This window comes from Delphinus delphis, chromosome 20 (genome assembly GCF_949987515.2).
Source record: "Delphinus delphis chromosome 20, mDelDel1.2, whole genome shotgun sequence".
In the NCBI taxonomy this organism is placed as follows: Eukaryota; Metazoa; Chordata; class Mammalia; order Artiodactyla; family Delphinidae; genus Delphinus; species Delphinus delphis.
In genome coordinates this window covers 55268710-55286018 of record NC_082702.1, presented here as the reverse complement: position 1 = coordinate 55286018, position 17309 = coordinate 55268710, and the positions used below count along the sequence as shown (strand labels likewise).

The following is a 17309-nucleotide window of genomic DNA, read 5'->3' as shown; positions in this document are numbered from 1 at the left end:
CCCGAGAGAACCAGGCAGAAGATGCGGCACCTTTAGTGGCCTGGCAACGGAAGTCACAGAACATCACGGCTGCCGTACCCTTGGTCAAGACACAGAGCCTGCTTGGAGTCAAAGAGAGAGGGCACGGACCACACTTTTTAACAGGTAGAGATCAAAGAATCCGCAGGCTTGTTTTAAATCCTCTCCAAGCTTCAAAACGGACACGATAGGGAATTCCCTGGCAGTCCAGTGGTTAGGACTCTGCACTTTTACTGCCACGGGCCTGGGTTCTCTTCCTGGTCAGAGAACTAACATCCTGCAAGCTGTGCCGCGCGGCCAAATTTATTAATTAATTAGTTAAATAAATAAATAAAACACAAAATATGTGGAAACACACAGACAGTGCCAAGCACCGAGCAGACACTCAGTGGAAGATAATCAATCCTTCTCAGGGAGCTAACTAGTTAGTCCAGGGGAAGGAGGGTCTAGACGGATGTTTGAATCCCGACTCCACCAGCTTTGTGTCTTTGCTCAAGTCACCTGGCCTCTCTGAGCTGCAACTGCCTCCCAGGCTGGATCACCCCACGGGCAGCTTGAGTCTGAGTCTGTAGCTTGTGGGTCGTGCCACCTTCTGGAACCAGTAGAGCTGAGTTCAAATCCTGGCTCCTCTACTTCCAAGCCTGGCCTGTGTTCAGCTGCCCATCTGTAGAGTGCGGTGATGATAACAGCATCTTCCTTCTTCAGGGCTGCCATTAAATGGTTAATATATGGAAAACAGAACACGGCCTGGCACTTAGCAAGTATTAGTTAATATTATTGTTATTAGGGGCCAACAAGGTACAGAGAGAGGGGTTTGCTTTCCATCAACTTTTCCATCATTGTGCAATCTTAGACTCTAATTTCCAAAAAATAACATTTGAATTTGAATAAAATGGTGTGTCATGGGCAAATGGGCTCCTGGGAGGTCCCGGATAGGAAAGAACCGAGAGGCACCCAAGAGTCCTCCTGAGAAGGGACTGGCCACTTATATCCTTGGAAATCCCAGCAAAGGATCCCGTTTGTACCCAGGCAGGAGTTAAGTCATGGAGAGTCTGAGACCAAGGAAAAGGCCCTTCTGGTCATAATGAAGCACGATCTGGAAAAAGGAACGCTCCGGCCTGGAGAGGTTCCACCCCTCTCTCCACTCGCTCTCTTGGAACCAAGGTGGGCTGATGGGAGGACCACACACGTCTGCAAAACGGTGGGGTTGCGCCAGACGGCCTCAAGGGCTTTCCTTCCTATCTCGTGAGGTGGTTGCCATAGAACTAATGGGTCTTGAACTCACACCAACATCTTCTCACCAGTTGTTTTGATTGGCGCCTCTGATTTGGACACCAAGAGCTAAGGCTGTGGAGTTCCAGCTTCTCGTCTGTTCCTGCCACACCCATTCAGCAGCTGCACTGAGCCTCAATTCGGCATCAAAGACCACTAACAGTTTGAGTCAAGGAGACACAGGCGTACCATCTTGTGATGGGCATGGCTTAGAAAGAGGAACGAAAAGGACGGGGAAGATGATGACACCTCTGTTGACAGGTGCCGATCACGTGGTCCTCCGGGACCTCAGTGGGGTGGATTTGCTTGACTTGTCGGAGAGGAAGGGCACAAGTGTGAGCTCCGCATCTTATATTGGCAGGCAACTCTTTGGGGGAGGGGGTGTAAATCTAGGGTAAGATCTTGATCAATTGAAGTTGCAAGTAACAGAAACCCACTCAAGTTAGCTTAAGCACAGAAGGGGGGCTCTTGGTAGGATACTGGGTTATTGGGGAATTCAAGCACTGCCAAGACCCTCAAAGAACTAGCATGAGTCCTGGAAGGGTGTCAAGCACGCTGGCAGTACTGTCTATGTCTCACACTCTGAAAGGGGTCCCTCCCTTCTCCCTCTGCAGCCAGGCCTTGCCCATCCCCTGCGGACATGACCATCCCACCAGCATGGGAGTTATCATCTCCCTTGTTCCAGGTTCCAGCTCAGGTTATGCCCAATCATCTCCCAGTTCTAACTTCGTAGAGAGAGAATCTAACGGGCCCTGTTGGGAGCAAATGTCAATCCACGGCCAATCAAATGAGACCAAAGCCCCCAAATGCCTGGGACTTACTTAATGCCCCTGAGGCATCGGCTGACAGAGGCTACCAGGGCTGGGGGTGTAAATACCCCAGATCCTGCGCTCTCGGCTGAGATGATTCCGAGGTGGATGTTTCCCAGAAGGATTCTCCAGCTGATCACACAGTTGTCGGCTTAATGCTGTACACTTTACCACGTCCCTTCCCTTCCCTGTATCTCTTTCCTGTATTCCTTGCATCTCTCAAATAAGCTGCCTGCCCTCAAATCCTCAGTTCAGGGTCTGCTTCTGGGAACCCAAACTAAGACGAGGACCCTGAAGTCTAGGGAAGGAAATCCAGGAGTCTCTCTCTTCTCTGAGGATATCTGTGCCTTCATTCTTCTATGCACTGAATATTAGTTGAGCACCTACTATATGTCAGACAAAGTGCGGGCACATATAGGAGAGAAATAGGAAAGAACTGAAAAAGTCTAGCCATATAAAGAGGAAGGCTTTTTACAAGAAGAAATTGGGACGCCAAAGGCTGAGCTGTGGTATTATTTAACTATATAAAAACTATGACTCACATAGGAAAAGTGAACACCAAATCCCAGAATATGATGAACACCCCCTTAAAGTTCGAGAGAGGTAGTTTAGAGCAAATTAAAGGAATTCTTCAGCCAACAGTGGAAAGCAAGTTTATCCACCTCAAGTTACCCCACAAGAAGTAATATAGGCAGAAAATGTAAATATATTTTTAAAATAAATGAATGCTGGAGTTCACTTTTTATTCTATTTGATGACATTTACTGAGGACTTCCTTTGGACCAGGCATTCTGGGAATAAAGAGATGAATAAGGCAGACATGAGACAAGCCTTGTGACGGGGGGACCCCGGGTGGACAGTCAATGCATCCTCTGTGCTGAGGGCAGTGACAGGGATCTACAGGCTTCCAAGGAGCCCAGAGGGGGCGGGTGTCTGGACCGAGGGGTGAACAGAGGCGGCACGGATAGACGTGATGGGGGGCCAGATGCAGGTTATGGAAACGTAACTAGGACAGACTGAGGAAGAAAAAGAGGTGATGTATCGGCTACTATGAGTGGGAGGCCCAGAGGAGAGACAGTTTCAGGTACACCTGGGACCAGGGCCTCAGAGAAGATGGTCACATCCCCCTCCCCTCCCCTGACCTCCCCCCGTCTCTCTGGGCTCTGCCTGGCTCCTCTGTTCACCCCACGAGGCACAGAAGGTGGCCACTGGCAGCTATGATTCAACAGGCCACACCTTCCACCTGGCTACAAATTGAGAAGTAAAATCCCAGGGAAAGACACGATTGGCCCTGCTCAGGCCACATGGCCACTTTAGGAGATGCTGTCATGCCCCATCCTGGTCCTTAAACCCTGATGGCTGCAGTGCCTGCCTGCCTGACTTCCAGCTGCCGGCACAGACATTCCTTTGCCTCTGGGCACGATGCCCTTGGCAGGCCAAAACTGGCATGGAATCACACCCATTGGAACAGCATCAACCAATAATTTTTTTTTTAGATGTTGGGGGTAGGAGTTTATTAATTAATTTTTGCTGGGTTGAGTCTTCGTTTCTGTACGAGGGCTTTCTCTAGTTGTGGCAAGCAGGGGCCACTCTTCACTCCGGTGCGCAGGCATCTCACTATCGCGGCCTCTCTTGTTGCAGAGCACAGGCTCCAGATGCACAGGCTCACTAGTTGTGGCTCACGGGCCTTGTTGCTCCGCGGCATGTGGGATCCTCCCAGACCAGGGCTCGAACCCGTGTCCCCTGCATTAGCAGGCAGACTCTCAACCACTGTGCCACCAGGGAAGCCCTCAACCAATAATTGAATAAGACCTGGAGTATAGGTACCCCAGCTCCCTCACCGCTCAGGGGATGACACTTGCTCCCAGAGAACCCAGGGGACTATGCTCCAGGTGCCCCAGTGATAGCTGACATGATGCCCACTCTCCATTCGCTCTTTCCCTTTTCCCCCTCCTCCCGGTATTTCCTGGGATCATCTCCCCAATAAACTACTTGCACTCACATCCTGTCTCTAAGGCTGTTTTGGGGGAACCCAAACTAATACACCCAGCCATCACCACAAGCCTGTGGCCGGGGGACAGGACCCGGCACACGTGTTCACCCAGTGGCCGGGGCAGCCAGAGCTGTTGATCCGAGTGGGGAAGGATCCAAGGCAGGGGGGCTCGGCAGAGAGCTGGCCCAGAGAGATGGGTCTAGAAGGATGAACAGGGAACACAGGGACATAGTGGGGAGGCGAGGCTGGGGGTGGGAGCCTGAGCGAGCCTGCTAAGCAATGTAGATGTGAACCTGGGGGGAGAGAATTAGGAGCCCCCAAAAGGCAGACTTGCATCTGGGGAAGATCATGAGGCAGCCATGGGGAGGATGGCCCGGGGCCAGGGGAGCTGGAATGGATGTCTTGGGGGGAGCTCCTGGCACCAAAGAGGACAGTCAGCCACAGCCCCCCAAACAGCTCCCTTTCTCTCTGGGCACCTGGGTGCTGGGTGAACCCCGAGCCCACAAGAGGGAACTAGGAACCCCAGCTCATCATCTACTGAGTGCTTTACATGAATCCTGTCTCCCATCCTCATGCCGGTACTGTGAGGTGGGATCTGTAGCAACCCCATTAAACTGAAAAGAAAACTGAGGTTCACACGCATAAATAGGTGGCCCAGGATCTCACAACAAGAGATACAGAGGCTGTGAACCCAGTGGACCCCAAAACCTGGGCTTTTAACAAATCTGTGATGTGGTAATTGATCACTAATAGGTCCAATGGGGGGCTCCCTCTCTGTCTTTCTTTCCCTCCCTCCCTCTCTTTCTGAATCTATTCAGGTCCCGAGTTCCAACTGTGAGCTTCCAGCTAGCAAGGGATACCTGTTGAAGCAAGGTGGTCATAAGGGAGTAACCTATTAAATTCTTTGGTTAGAAAGTACTGGAACATTCAGGGAGCTTTTCTTCACAGGATTTGGGATGGACACGCTTTAATGGTTTTGAAGTACAAACAATTATCCTGGAACACTCATGAATCCTTCCTCCTCAAGCGAGGAAAAGCTTATGAAAAGTGATAAGGTTGCCAAATCATCAACACCCAGGGTGACACAGTTTGTGGCCACCCTGGGACGATAATGCCAGCTTCCCAATGCTCCATCTCAGTGCTAGATCCCTTTCACCACAAAATTCCCCAGCAGCGACACAGAATGCTCAAGTTGCCTCCAGACAGCTCATCTCTTTTCTTCCTTAAAAATAAGAAGATTCTTGATTTCTAACCGAGTGCACTGTCACTCAGCTAAAAAATGATACTTCTCAGCCAGGCTTGCACCTTCTCCTTTCTGTAGAACTTCATCTAAGTCAAGGAGGAGTGAGTGGAATAGTTTTGTGTGGCTTCAAGGAAGTCTCCCTAAAGGGAGGGGGAGGTTTGCCCTTCGCGGTTCTCCTTCTTCCTTCCTGCCTAGAATATGGGCATGATGGCTGGAGTGCAGCAGCCACTTTGGACCATGAGGTACCTTGGGAACAGAAGCCATAAATGGTGGCACTCGGGTCCATGACTCATACAGGTCTCTATATCAGTTCTACTACCTACATCGGACTTCTTTTATATAAAAGAGAAATAAGCTTCTATCCTTATTTAGGTGGGGAGGAGGGGTGGGGTTTTTGTTCCTCCCTAGTAGCCAATCCTGATAACGTCTTTAGTTTAAAAGTGATAATAAATCTAACGTCAGAACAAGGGAGGCTATTTTCTGCTGTTATTGTTTCCTTGTCTTCTCTTTTGTTTTTTTGTTTGGTTGGGTTTTTTGGGGCTTTTTTGGGCCGCACTGCGCGGCATGCAGGATCTTAGTTGCCAGACCAGGGATTGAACCTGAGGCCCCTGCAGTGGAAGTGCAGAATCTTAACCACTGGATCTCCAGGGAAGTCCCTGTTTTCTCTCTTTTGAATCATCCATCTGGAACCTCTTCATTCTTGGAGGCAAACAACAAAATGGAAGTATGATTATATCTTCATGAAAACGGGAAGACTACATTTCACAATTTCATGAGACTCTGCTCACACTGCTTTGAAATCATTAACCTGAAACATGCCTGGGTTCCCGCCATCACCAGGGTTTCTGCCCCCCCCCCGCCCCTTCTCTCCAATATCCAAGGAGAAGAGCCAGAGAACACCAATGACTGTGGCTGGGAACGCCTCAGGAAACGCAGCTCTTTTGGCAAACGCTACAACGGTGATTGCTTTCTCCCCGGATGACGATCAGGCTGTTCCAGAGGAGGCTGGGCCCTGGGTTTCACACCCAGGGTGTGGCATTTCTGGAAGATCCTAAACCTTTCTGCCAGCCTGGGGGGAAGCCAAGCATCCCCATGCTGCCTGTTCTCTCACGAACGGCACCCCCCAGTGTGTGTGCTGGGTCCTTATGTGAGCTGGACCCCTGCACACCAGCCGGGGGAGTGACAGATGAACAGAATGAAAACTGGTCTCCCCTCCAGCCCCCAGGAAGGGAATCACAGCACTGCACCCTCCTGCTAGGGAGGGGCCCTGGGCCTCTAGATCTCCTGCTGGACCTTGAATCCAAGCTCTATCCTTCTTGGCTTGAGACCCTGGGCAAGTGCTTTGACCTCCCCGTCCCTTGATCTCTCCATCTGTGAGATGGGAATAGTAACAGACTCACTTTACAGAGCTGCTGTAGTAACGAGTTAATTGTCAAGAGTTCTCAGTATCATCCCTCTCACCCCTGTCCTCTGAGTCGTCAACACTCCTGTTTCTTTTTTTAAATATATTTATTTATTCATGGCTGTGTTGGGTCTTCGTTGCTGCACGCAGGCTTCCTCTACTTGTGGCGAGCGGGGGCTACTCTTCGTTGCGGCGTGCAGGCTTCTCATAGTGGTGGCCTCTCTTGCTGTGGAGCACAGGCTCTAGAGGCGCAGGCTCAGTAGTTGTGGCACGCGGGCTCAATAGTTCTGGCTCACGGGCTCTAGGGCACAGGCTCAGTAGTTGTGGCACATGAGCTTAGTTGCTCTGCAGCATGTGGGATCTTCCCGGGCCAGGGCTTGAACCCGTGTCCCCTGCATTGGATTTTTTTTTTTTTTTTGCGGTATGCGGGCCTCTCACTGTTGTGGCCTCTCCCGTTGCGGAGCACAGGCTCCGGACGCGCAGCCCCAGGGGCCATGGCTCACGGGCCCAGCCGCTCCGCAGCATGTGGGATCCTCCCGGACCGGGGCATGAACCCGCATCCCCTGCATCGGCAGGCGGACTCTCAGCCACTGTACCACCAGGGAAGCCCTGCATTGGATTCTTAACCACGGAAGTCCTGTCACTCCTGTTTCTATAAATACCGTCCCTCCCAAGCACTATTGCCTATGGGACACCCTCCCTAATCTCCCCCACCCCAGAAAACTATCAAATAAATGGAGTGTGCGGTCAGAGTTTGAAAAGCAGGGTAAATGAGCGTATCCGTGTCACAGGTGTGCCAGAACAAATGACCACAAACTGGGTGCCTCAAAACAACAGGAGTTTGTTCTCTCACACTATCCGAGGCCAGAGTCTGAAATCGAGGCGTCGGCAGGGCCAGGCTCCCTCTGGAACCTTGGAGGGGATGATCCTTGCTCTCCTCTTGCAGCTTCTGATCTGCCGTGTCCCCTCCTCTCCATATAAGGACACTAGTCACAGTGCATTAGGGCCACACTAGCTCAGTATGACCTCGTGGTATTACACCTGCAAAGGCCCTTTTTCCGAACGAGGCCCCATTCTGAGGTTCCAGCGGACATGAGTTTTGCAAGGACACTATTACCTTGACTCTGAACTGTGTGACCAAGAATACGGCAGAAGTAACGCTATACTAGGCCTTAAGAACCTGGTAGCTTCCACTTCTTCCTCATGGGGCGCTTGTACTTGGAAGCCCACCGCCATGCCGTGAGGAAGCCCAAGCTGCCCCGGGGAGGAGAGCCGGCAGCCAGCACCAACGTGCAGTTGCAAGTGCGGGTCCTCCAGACGCAGCTGATGCACGAGCAAAACCAATGACTGGTGCTGTCCTCAGGTGGTAAGTTTGGCGGTGGTTTCTTGTACAGCAGCGATAGGTAACAGGGACGGGAAGGGTCAATCCGCTCCTTGCTTTTACCGCACAGGGCCAGGCACACAGAAGGCGGTCATCAAATGTTTGCTGACTGTAACAGAATCATCTCTGACTCCCAAGAAAGCACTCGACAATGGCAACAACCGAAGTCATTAATACCCCGTGATCTACTGAATAGAACGTGACAGGGCTCTGTCTTCCTTCTTGTCTAAACCAAGATAAATTGAGATTCTTATTTCCAAATGATGGGGCGGCCTCTGTGTTCCTATTAAATACTGGCCCTAATGGAAGACAGACTTCTGGAGTCCCTGGCAGGCTGTGGCGGGGTGAGTCAGTGGATTCGTGCAGATGTGCAAGCCCTAGCGGGTCTCCGACCCGGGAACAATTGTGAGAAGGGCCTCTCCCTGCGCACATGTGTTCCCAATCGTCAGCTGAATGACCTGGGTCTGTTGCTCACTGGGGCTTGCTGTCGACCCAAGCCAAACCTGGAATCGTCTCCTCAGGAGAGTCATGACCACGCGGCCAATCGTTAGCATGACGGCTCCCAGTGGCCCCCGCCTCCCCGTGTCCTCGCCCGGCTGTGGCTCTGCCCCTCAGCTCCTTGCCAGGTGGAGTCTATTCTTCGGCCCTCATACCTGGCTTGGCTGTGTGGTTTACTTTGAACAACAGATTACGGTGGAAGTGATGGGGCACCTGCTCCAAGCTTGGGACCCACAGGGTCTGCAGCTTCTGCTGCCACTCCCTCAGACCCAGAGACAACTGTGCTATAAAGAAGCCCAGTCTAACCCACTGGAGGATGAGACGACGGGGAGTACGGGGGGCTGGGGACCGCAGTACCTGAGCTGAGAGCCAGCCCCAACCGCCAGGCACATGAGCGAGCGGCCTTGGACCCTCAGCCCTGGCCAAGCTGTCAGTCCCCTGCAGTGACACCACAGGACCACCCCACAGAACCTGGGGATAATACACTGCATTGTGTGAAGCCCCTATGATTCGGGATGCTTTGTTACATGGCAAAGGCTGACCAAAACAGACCACGCCATGTAACCTGGTCAAGGACAGAATGTTCTGAAAGCCATACATTCCCCCTCCAAACAGCCAGCTTTCCCAGGGAAGAATCCCGGGGAATATTTTGTATTTCTCTTATAGGCTGAACTGTGTACCCCGCCCCCCAAATCTGCATGTTCAAGTCTGTTAAAAAGAAAACCACAGGGCTTCCCTGGTGGCGCAGTGGTTGAGAGTTCACCTGCCGATGCAGGGGACGCGGGTTCGTGCCCCGGTCCAGGAGGATCCCACACGCTGCGGAGCGGCTGGGCCCATGAGCCATGGCCGCTGAGTCTGTGCGTCCGGAGCCTGTGCTCCGCAACGGGAGAGGCCACAGAGGTGAGGCCCGCGTACCGCAAAAAAATAAAATAAAAAAATAAAGAAAACCGCAGGCGCGAAATGGCGTCACTTGCGCTAAAGCCCATGGTAGCAAACCTAGACTTCATACCTGGGTTAACTGCAGTCTCCAGCAACTCAGCTCCTCCCCAGCATGGAAGCTTCTCCGCTCCTCCAAGGCTCTGTGACAGGCTGAATAACGGCCCCCCAAGATGTGCACATCCTGATTCCTGAAGCCCGTCAATGTGATTTATATGACGCGTTAGCCTCCTAGGGCTACTACAAAGGACCAAAAATGGGAAGGCTTAAAACAACAGAAACTTATGCTCTCACGGTTCCGGAGGCCAGAAGTCCAAAATCCAGGTGTCAGCAGGGCCTTGCTGCCTCCAAGGCTCTGGGAGAGGATGGGTTCCACGCCTCCGGCAGCTTCCGCTGGTCGCAAGTTGGGGTTCCCAGGCTCTGCATCCCTCCAATCTCTGACTCCATGGTCACACGGCCATCTTCCCTGTGCGTCTGTGTCCAAACTTCCCTCTTTTTGCGAAGACACCAGTGCCTGGATGAGGACCCACCCTATTCCAGTGGGAGCCCAACTTGATTACACGTGCAAAGACCCTATTTCCAAATCAGATCACATTCTGCGGGCTGGGTGAAGATGAAATTTGGGGGAATGCTAGTCAACCCACTACACATTGTAAGAGGGACTTTGTTAATGTGATTAAGGATCTGGAAATGAGGACATTATCCTGAATTATCCTGTGGGTCCAGTGTGATCACAAGCGTCCTTCCAAGAGGGAGGCAGGGTAGTATAGGAACAGTGGCGACACGGTGTTCCGGAACCAGAGTGGGGTGTAAGTAATCTTGCTGCTATGCTTCCAAGCTGTAGTTGTGAATCCACCTAAATTTTAAACAGAAGGTGAACCTCTGAGAAAGTCAGATATACTTTAAAAGTCAGGATGTGGATTCCAGGAGGACAGCCTTGGCAGCAGTGGCCCTGGCATCAGCAACAACGGATGCAGTCACTCCAGCACCAGGAGGATCCCAGCCAGACTGACTGGGCTGCACTGGCTCAAGCTTGGATTTGCCCAAAGAGGAGCTTCAGGACAGCCAAGCATGGCAGGGCCACCACCAGGAATGATGCCAAATGCACAAGGTACGTCTACCATGGAGTCTGGTCCAAACAATCATGGGAATTTCCAAGGGGATTCAAACTTTTAACAGAACGTGGCAACCAGGCTGACAGGGGCTGGGAACACTGGGAACCTCACCGGGCATCTAGGGGAGACAGCATTCGAGGTCTCTCCGTTGCAACCTTTTTAGGCCTTTTTAGCAGCAGCCCTGGCAGAGCAAAACATGTCTGGTCTCCAATTAAAGAAAATTTGTGTCACTATGTGACAAATTAGTCTGTCAGAGATACTCTGCCCCCACCATCACCCATCCTTCTCTTCCCTTTTTTTTTTTCAGATAGTGAAGATCTTCCATAAGCTTTTATCTGTTTTTGTTTGCTTTTTTTACTTCATAGTATGATTAGGTTCCTTGATGCTACTTCAGTTTTCTAGGACTTGTCTTATTATTTTTAACAGTCACTTCAAATTATTTATAGGTGGGCTTCACTGGTGGCGCAGTGGTTGGGAGTCCACCTGCCGATGCAGGGGACGCGGGTTCGTGCCCCAGTCCGGGAAGATCCCACATGCCGCGGAACGGCTGGGCCCGTGAGCCATGGCCGCTGAGCCTGCGCGTCCGGAGCCTGTGCTCCGCAACGGGAGAGGCCACAACAGTGAGAGGCCCGCGTACCGCAAAAAAAAAAAAAAAAAAAAATTATAGGTGAATCTTATTTTGATTATGCTAATGGTGAAGTCATAGCTCCTTTTCCTTATTAGTACTTATTATTGTTTCTCAGTGTAAGAATGGAAAACTCAGGAAGTAATCCTCTAATATCACTTTTAAAAGAATAACGAATATCCTAATCTTTAACACTAGGAAGTAGTTCATTTCTAGTTTTCTGGAATCTATGCCAAATGTTCCCACATCTGAAAATGTTTTGGTTCCTAAGTTCAGCAGTGATTCACCCTGGCATTCCCACTTCCCCGACTTCACTCTGCTGGTGTTCTTTGTGTCCCAGGCAAGTGATTTAACCTCTGTGTACTCAGTTTCCCTTCCTGGAATTGGCAAAAAGAGTACCTGATTTCTCCCTACCTCACAGGGATGTTGTGACGATAAATGTGTTCACGGAAGAAAGAAATCATATAAAAATCTCAAGGTATTATTTTTATGATATTGTTACTGAACAGAAATAGAAAAATTCAACAGGAAAAAAAAAGAAAAGGGAGTTGGGGGTCAGAGTCGGAGAAAGAGGAGGTGTGATGCAGAAGCAGAGGCTGGAGGGGTGCACTCTGAGGCTGGAGGAGGGGCCAAGAGCCAAGGGATGCAGGCGCCTCTAGAAGCAGGAAGAGGCCAGGAAACAGATTCTCTCCTGGAACCTCCAGAGGGAACCAGCCCTGCGACACCCTGACTGTAGTCCAGTGAGACCCATTTTGGTCTTCTGACCTGCGGGCCTGCAAGACCATAGATTTATGTTGATTTATATGCTGTTTTAAGTCTCTAAGGTTTGGTTCACTCATTACAGCAGCCAGAGGACACTAACACTGATCCACGATTCGCTGTGACTGCAAAAGGACATCGGGGCAGTCATGAAGCTGGGCCACAGGCTCCCGCGCTGCCCCTCAAAGGGGAAGCAACCGTGAGTCAGCTGCAACGCAGGGAACGGCTTCCAGGCAGCGCGGCTCGCACACCACACGGCACTCGGCTCAGCCCTGGGTCGTCTGGCTCCAGAGGTGCCGCTTTAGAGCCTCTTCACCGGAAACGACCCGGGTTCGCCTGCTTATTTTTCTAGCAATCAAGTAACACTTTCCAGATGCAAAAATCGGACAGGGGCCAGGCTCAGCCTTCATCCCCGTGGGCAGCAGCCACCCTCCACCATTGGGGGAGCCCCAGGACGCCCGCAGAAGCTCGGACCAGACTGGACGTGACCGTGGCCGAGACCGCGGGCAGAGACTCCGGGCATCCTCTGCGTCTCCCCTCGTTGTCCTGCTCCTCCGTGCACTTCTCATCCCCGTGGGACTGACAGCTACGCTCACACATGTGCTCAGAGGTGTGTCTCTATTTTCTATAACGGGGCGGTTGGAGGTGATGTGGGAAGTGGTACTCGGACTTGACAATAAGCAGTATCCCAGTTTCTCTCACTTGAGAGCATCTCTGCTCATTCAAAAAGTCTCAGGTCACTAATCTGAGATGCGCCACCCAGAGCCTCTCATGGCTGCTTCTTCCTTGACTCTCTCCTTCCTGTGATGCCTCCTGCGGTGGGAGGAAAGTTTAGGGTCTTTGTGGTTTTCCCGGGGGAGGGGAACCCACCCAACCCCCAGATCCTTTTACGAGACACAGGAGCCAATATTAGCATCCTGGGGCTGCCAGAACAAATGACCACAGACAGGGGGGCTTAAGACAACAGGAATTCATTTTCTTGCAGTTCTGGAGACCAGAAGTCTGAAATCAAAGTGTGGGCAAATCCTTCCTGCCCTTTCCAGCTTCTGGGGGCTCAGGCGTTCGTTCCTGTGGCTGCATCACCCCAATCTCTGCCTCCGTCCTCACACAGCCTCTCCTCTTCTCAGAGGGACACTGGTCATTGCAGTGAGGGCCCACCTGGGTGATCCAGGATGATCTCATCTTGAGATCTGCTACATGACCACTTGATCACATCTGCAGACTTTCTCCAAACGAGGTCACACTCGCCATTCTGGGGGTTGGCGTGTGGACACAGCTTTTTAGCAGGCCCCTTCAACGCACTCCAGCAAGCTTGGGCTCAGCTACGGCCACTCCCTCCTAGCCAGGCCGCTGCAGCAGCCTGGGCCCACGGCGCTGCCCCATGTTGGAGCTCGCCCGGTGCACGGTGCTCTCCCCTCCATGTCGCACTGGGGGTGGCTCTGAGTCCTTCTGCTTTCAGCCTCCCCTTTAATCTCCCTCCTTCCCTCAGCTCTGGCGGTGGGGGGGCACCCAGGGGGACAGCCCAGGGCACTTCGCCACCCCCATTTCTCTCATTCCCCCTCCCTCACCCGGCTGGAGCTGGGAAGGAAGGATTTCCCACCTTCTTGTGTTGCAAGGATGCCCCTTTCACGAAGCCCTGAATTTCACTCCCCTATGGCTGATAATCAGTGTGGAGGCCAAACTCAATGCGCTTTTTTTTTTTAAATTGCAGTACAGTTGATTTGCAATGTTGTGTTAGTTTCAGGTGTACAGCAAAGTGATTCAGTTATATATATATTGTTTTTCAGACTCTTTCTGATTACAGGTTATTAAAAAAAATTGAGTATACTTCCCTGTGCTATATAGTAGGTCCTTCTTGTTTATTTTATATATAGTAGCGTGTCTTTGCTAACCCTAAGCTCCTAATTTATCCCTCCCCCCTACGGTTTCCCCTTTGGTAACCATAGGTTTGTTTTCTATGCCTGTGAGTCTGTTTCTGTTTTGTAAATAAGTTAATCTGTATCACTTTTATTAGATGCCACATATAAGTGATATCATATGCTATTTGTCTTTGTCTGGCTTACTTCACTTTGTATGATAATCTCTAGATCCATCCATGTTACTGGAAATGGCATTATTTCATTCTTTTTTATGGCTGAGTAGTAATCCATTGTATATACGTACCACATCTCCTTTATCTATTCATCTGTCGACGGACACTGAAGTTGCTTCCATGTCTTGGCTACCGTAAATAGTGCTGCTATGAACACTGGGGTGCATGTATCTTTTTTTTTTTTAATTTATTTTTGGTTGTGTTGGGTCTTTGCTGCTGCACACAAGCCTTCTCTAGTCGTGGCGAGCGGGGGCTACTCTTTGTTGCAGTGCGCAGGCTTCTCATTGTGGTGGCTTCTCTTGTTGCACAGCAGGGGCTCTAGGCGCACGGGCTTCAGTAGTTGTGGCATGCAGGCTCAGTAGTTGTGGCGCACGGGCTTAGTTGCTCTGCGGCATATGGGATCTTCCCAGACCAGGGCTCGAACCCACGTCCCCTGCATTGGCAGGCGGATTCTTAACCACTGAGCCGCCAGGGAAGCCCGCGTGTATCTTTTTGAATTAGAGTTTTCACCTTTTCTGGATATATGCCCAGGAGTGGGATTGCTGGATCATATGGTAGTTCTATTTTCAGTTTTTTAAGGAACCTCCATACTGTTCTCCACAGTGGTTGCACCAATTTAAATTCCCACAAACAGTGTAGGAGGGTTCCTTTTTCTCCACACCCTCACCAGCATTTGTTATTTGTAGAATTTTTGGTGATAACAGGCCTGGCTCTTGACGCATAAGTGGGAGCTAAAGGGATTTAGAAAACCTTTCTCTTTACCGGTGTCCACTTTCAGGCCTCTGATCTCAGTAAGAACTCTAAAAGCTAGACTCCGACTCCTCTCTCATGCTGAGCTCCTGAAGCATCCCTGGTCCCCCAGAGGCAGACAGAAGCCTCAGCTGAGAAGGGGAGAGGCCAGGTACCCCGAAACACAAAAGAGGAAGGGGCATCTGCCTGTTCTCATACGATCCCCTTCCACTGACTAGCGGCGCCCACACTGACCCAAACCCACCAGCAGGGGGCCGCAGAGGCGTTTTAAAATCAAACCTATAGGAGGTCGACTTCAAATAGAGCTCAACCAGTTCCAACAAACGTCTATACCGCACAACCACAATCACAGGTAGAATGTTTCCACCACCTCATGCCCCTCCCCAGTCAGCCCTGGGCCCTCCCTCACCTCCCACCCCCCTCCCACCTCCCCCAGCTTTGCCTGTTCCAGCAGGTCCCGTAAATGGGATCATACAGTGCATTAAGAGATGACCCTTCCCTTCCCCTATAGGTGAGCACATTCAAGCCACCAGCTCGTCAAGCCTGGCCAGTGAGGAAAGACTTTACAGTAAGTTAAAACTCATTGATTTGTATACTAAAAAAAATAATACAGGGGACTTCCCTGGCAGTCCAGTGGTTAAGACTCTGCGCTTCCAACGCAGGGGGCGCACGTTTCATCCCTGGTCGGGGAAGTAAGATCCCACACGCCGAGCAGAGCGGCCAAAAAATAAAAAATTAAAAACCACCCCCCCCCCAATAATAATAATACAGATGTCATGAGGTGGTTGTGAGGTTTAAACGCAAAGTGCCCAGCACTTCTTTAAAAACCTGTAAGCGATAGTCATTATTGCTGTGCCTCCTCTCTTCGCCACTTTGCGGCCAGAAGTCATCTGAAAGTTCAAGCCTGACCAAGACACTCCAGCTTCGTCCCTGGCTGCCTTCCGGGGTCCTCTCCCGCTACTGCACCCACTTCCCTGCGCCTCCCCTCACACACACAGCCGCCCATGCTTCCGCCTCCTGCTGCTGAGCCCACAGGGCCCTTCCGTGCCCCTGGGCCTTGGCACGTGCTCTACCCCCTCCGCCTGGGGAGCTCCCGCCTCGCATGACTCAGCACAAACGCTACCTCCTCGGTGAAGACAGATGGTTGGCAGGTCACAGGTGCTTAGGTCACTGTCTTCCTCAACGGCACCTTGTGCTTCCTCTTTCCTTGCATTTATCATGCAATTTACTTTACTCACCTGTCAAAACGGATGAAGTAAATGGAATCAACTGAATTACTGATTCGTCACTAGGCTGGAAGACTGTTCTGCGGCCCCATGGCCTGGGGCCTTGCGTGGCTGGTGGGGAGAGATTACGCCCCATCTCTTGGCTTTGAACTTGGCCATGTTTGATCACTTTCTTTGTTCAAAGGGCTTCTATGATGGCCACAAGGAGAACAGGCCACACTTGGGGGACTGGGCACAGAACAAAGATGTGGGAGCTGGAATGGGATCCAACCTGCCGCCTGGAGGCAAGCCCAGCGGAACCTGGCACAGATCAGGTGATCCCCACCCCCCTCCCCAGCTACCTGCAGACGTGGAAGCCAGGTGACGCCAGCAACAGCATCTCTACGACAAAGACCATGTCTCGTTCCCTCTGTCTGCTCAGCACCAGCACAGGGCTGATTCCTAAGGGGAAGACGTTTCAGAAGGCCCTGTTAAACATTTTACTGTTCATCTCAGCCGTGGGGGAGAACAGACAAAGATGGGAGATCCGAGCACAATGGGCCCTCTCGGGGACAGCTCCGGGGTTCAGAGCATGGGTTCTGATGGGTGGACAGCCCAGACGTGAATTCCAGCCTCTGCTGGAAGGGCTGGAGCCTCAGTTTCATCACCCACAAAGTGGGGCTAACGACAGCGGGGACCTCCCAGTACTGCTGGAAGGAGCAGATGAACTGACGTAGACAAAGCTCTGAGCGTGGTGCCTGCTGCGCTGTCACTCACGCCGTCACCACAATATGCCCTAAAACCGATGCGCTGGAGAGACACGCCAGCCAACCCAAGAGTAATTGCTGGACTTCGCAATTACTGGAAAACACTAGTCAGAAGTATGCTGCGGCCAGGGACATTCTGGAGCATGGAACACGCAGCTCCGCAGAGAGACGCTTAGCACAAGGGAAGGGAGGGAAACCACAGGGAAAAGGGGAGCCGAGGTGAGCTCGTCATTGCTGCGGGCTGGGCTTTTAGCCATCACCTCACTTCTCCCAAATTTCCAGAACTCTCCATCTTGCTCCTTTGACAATTCAAACCATAGACACCACACCTGTGAGCTTGGGGAACAAGAGGCACGTGGCTTCTGGGGTAGGTTTACTCTGTTTCCTACTGGTAACCAGAGGCAAACCCAAATATGCATTTTTATTATTACTGACCTTTTCCTT

The 17309-nt window shown here is 51.6% G+C and overlaps 1 protein-coding gene and 1 pseudogene across 1 annotated transcript in view; one reads left to right on the top strand and one right to left on the bottom strand.

Annotated features, from left to right (window-relative positions):
• The window catches only part of CRISPLD2 (cysteine rich secretory protein LCCL domain containing 2), an 84213-nt gene extending 68048 nt beyond the window's left edge, over positions 1-16165 (bottom strand). The window contains exon 1 of the mRNA XM_060000969.1: positions 16017-16165. The gene's annotated coding sequence lies outside the window, so the exon portion shown is untranslated. The remainder of the gene's footprint in view (positions 1-16016) is intronic.
• LOC132417213 (arginine/serine-rich protein PNISR pseudogene) lies at positions 10467-10867 on the top strand (annotated as a pseudogene).
• Positions 16166-17309: the final 1144 nt, after the last annotated feature.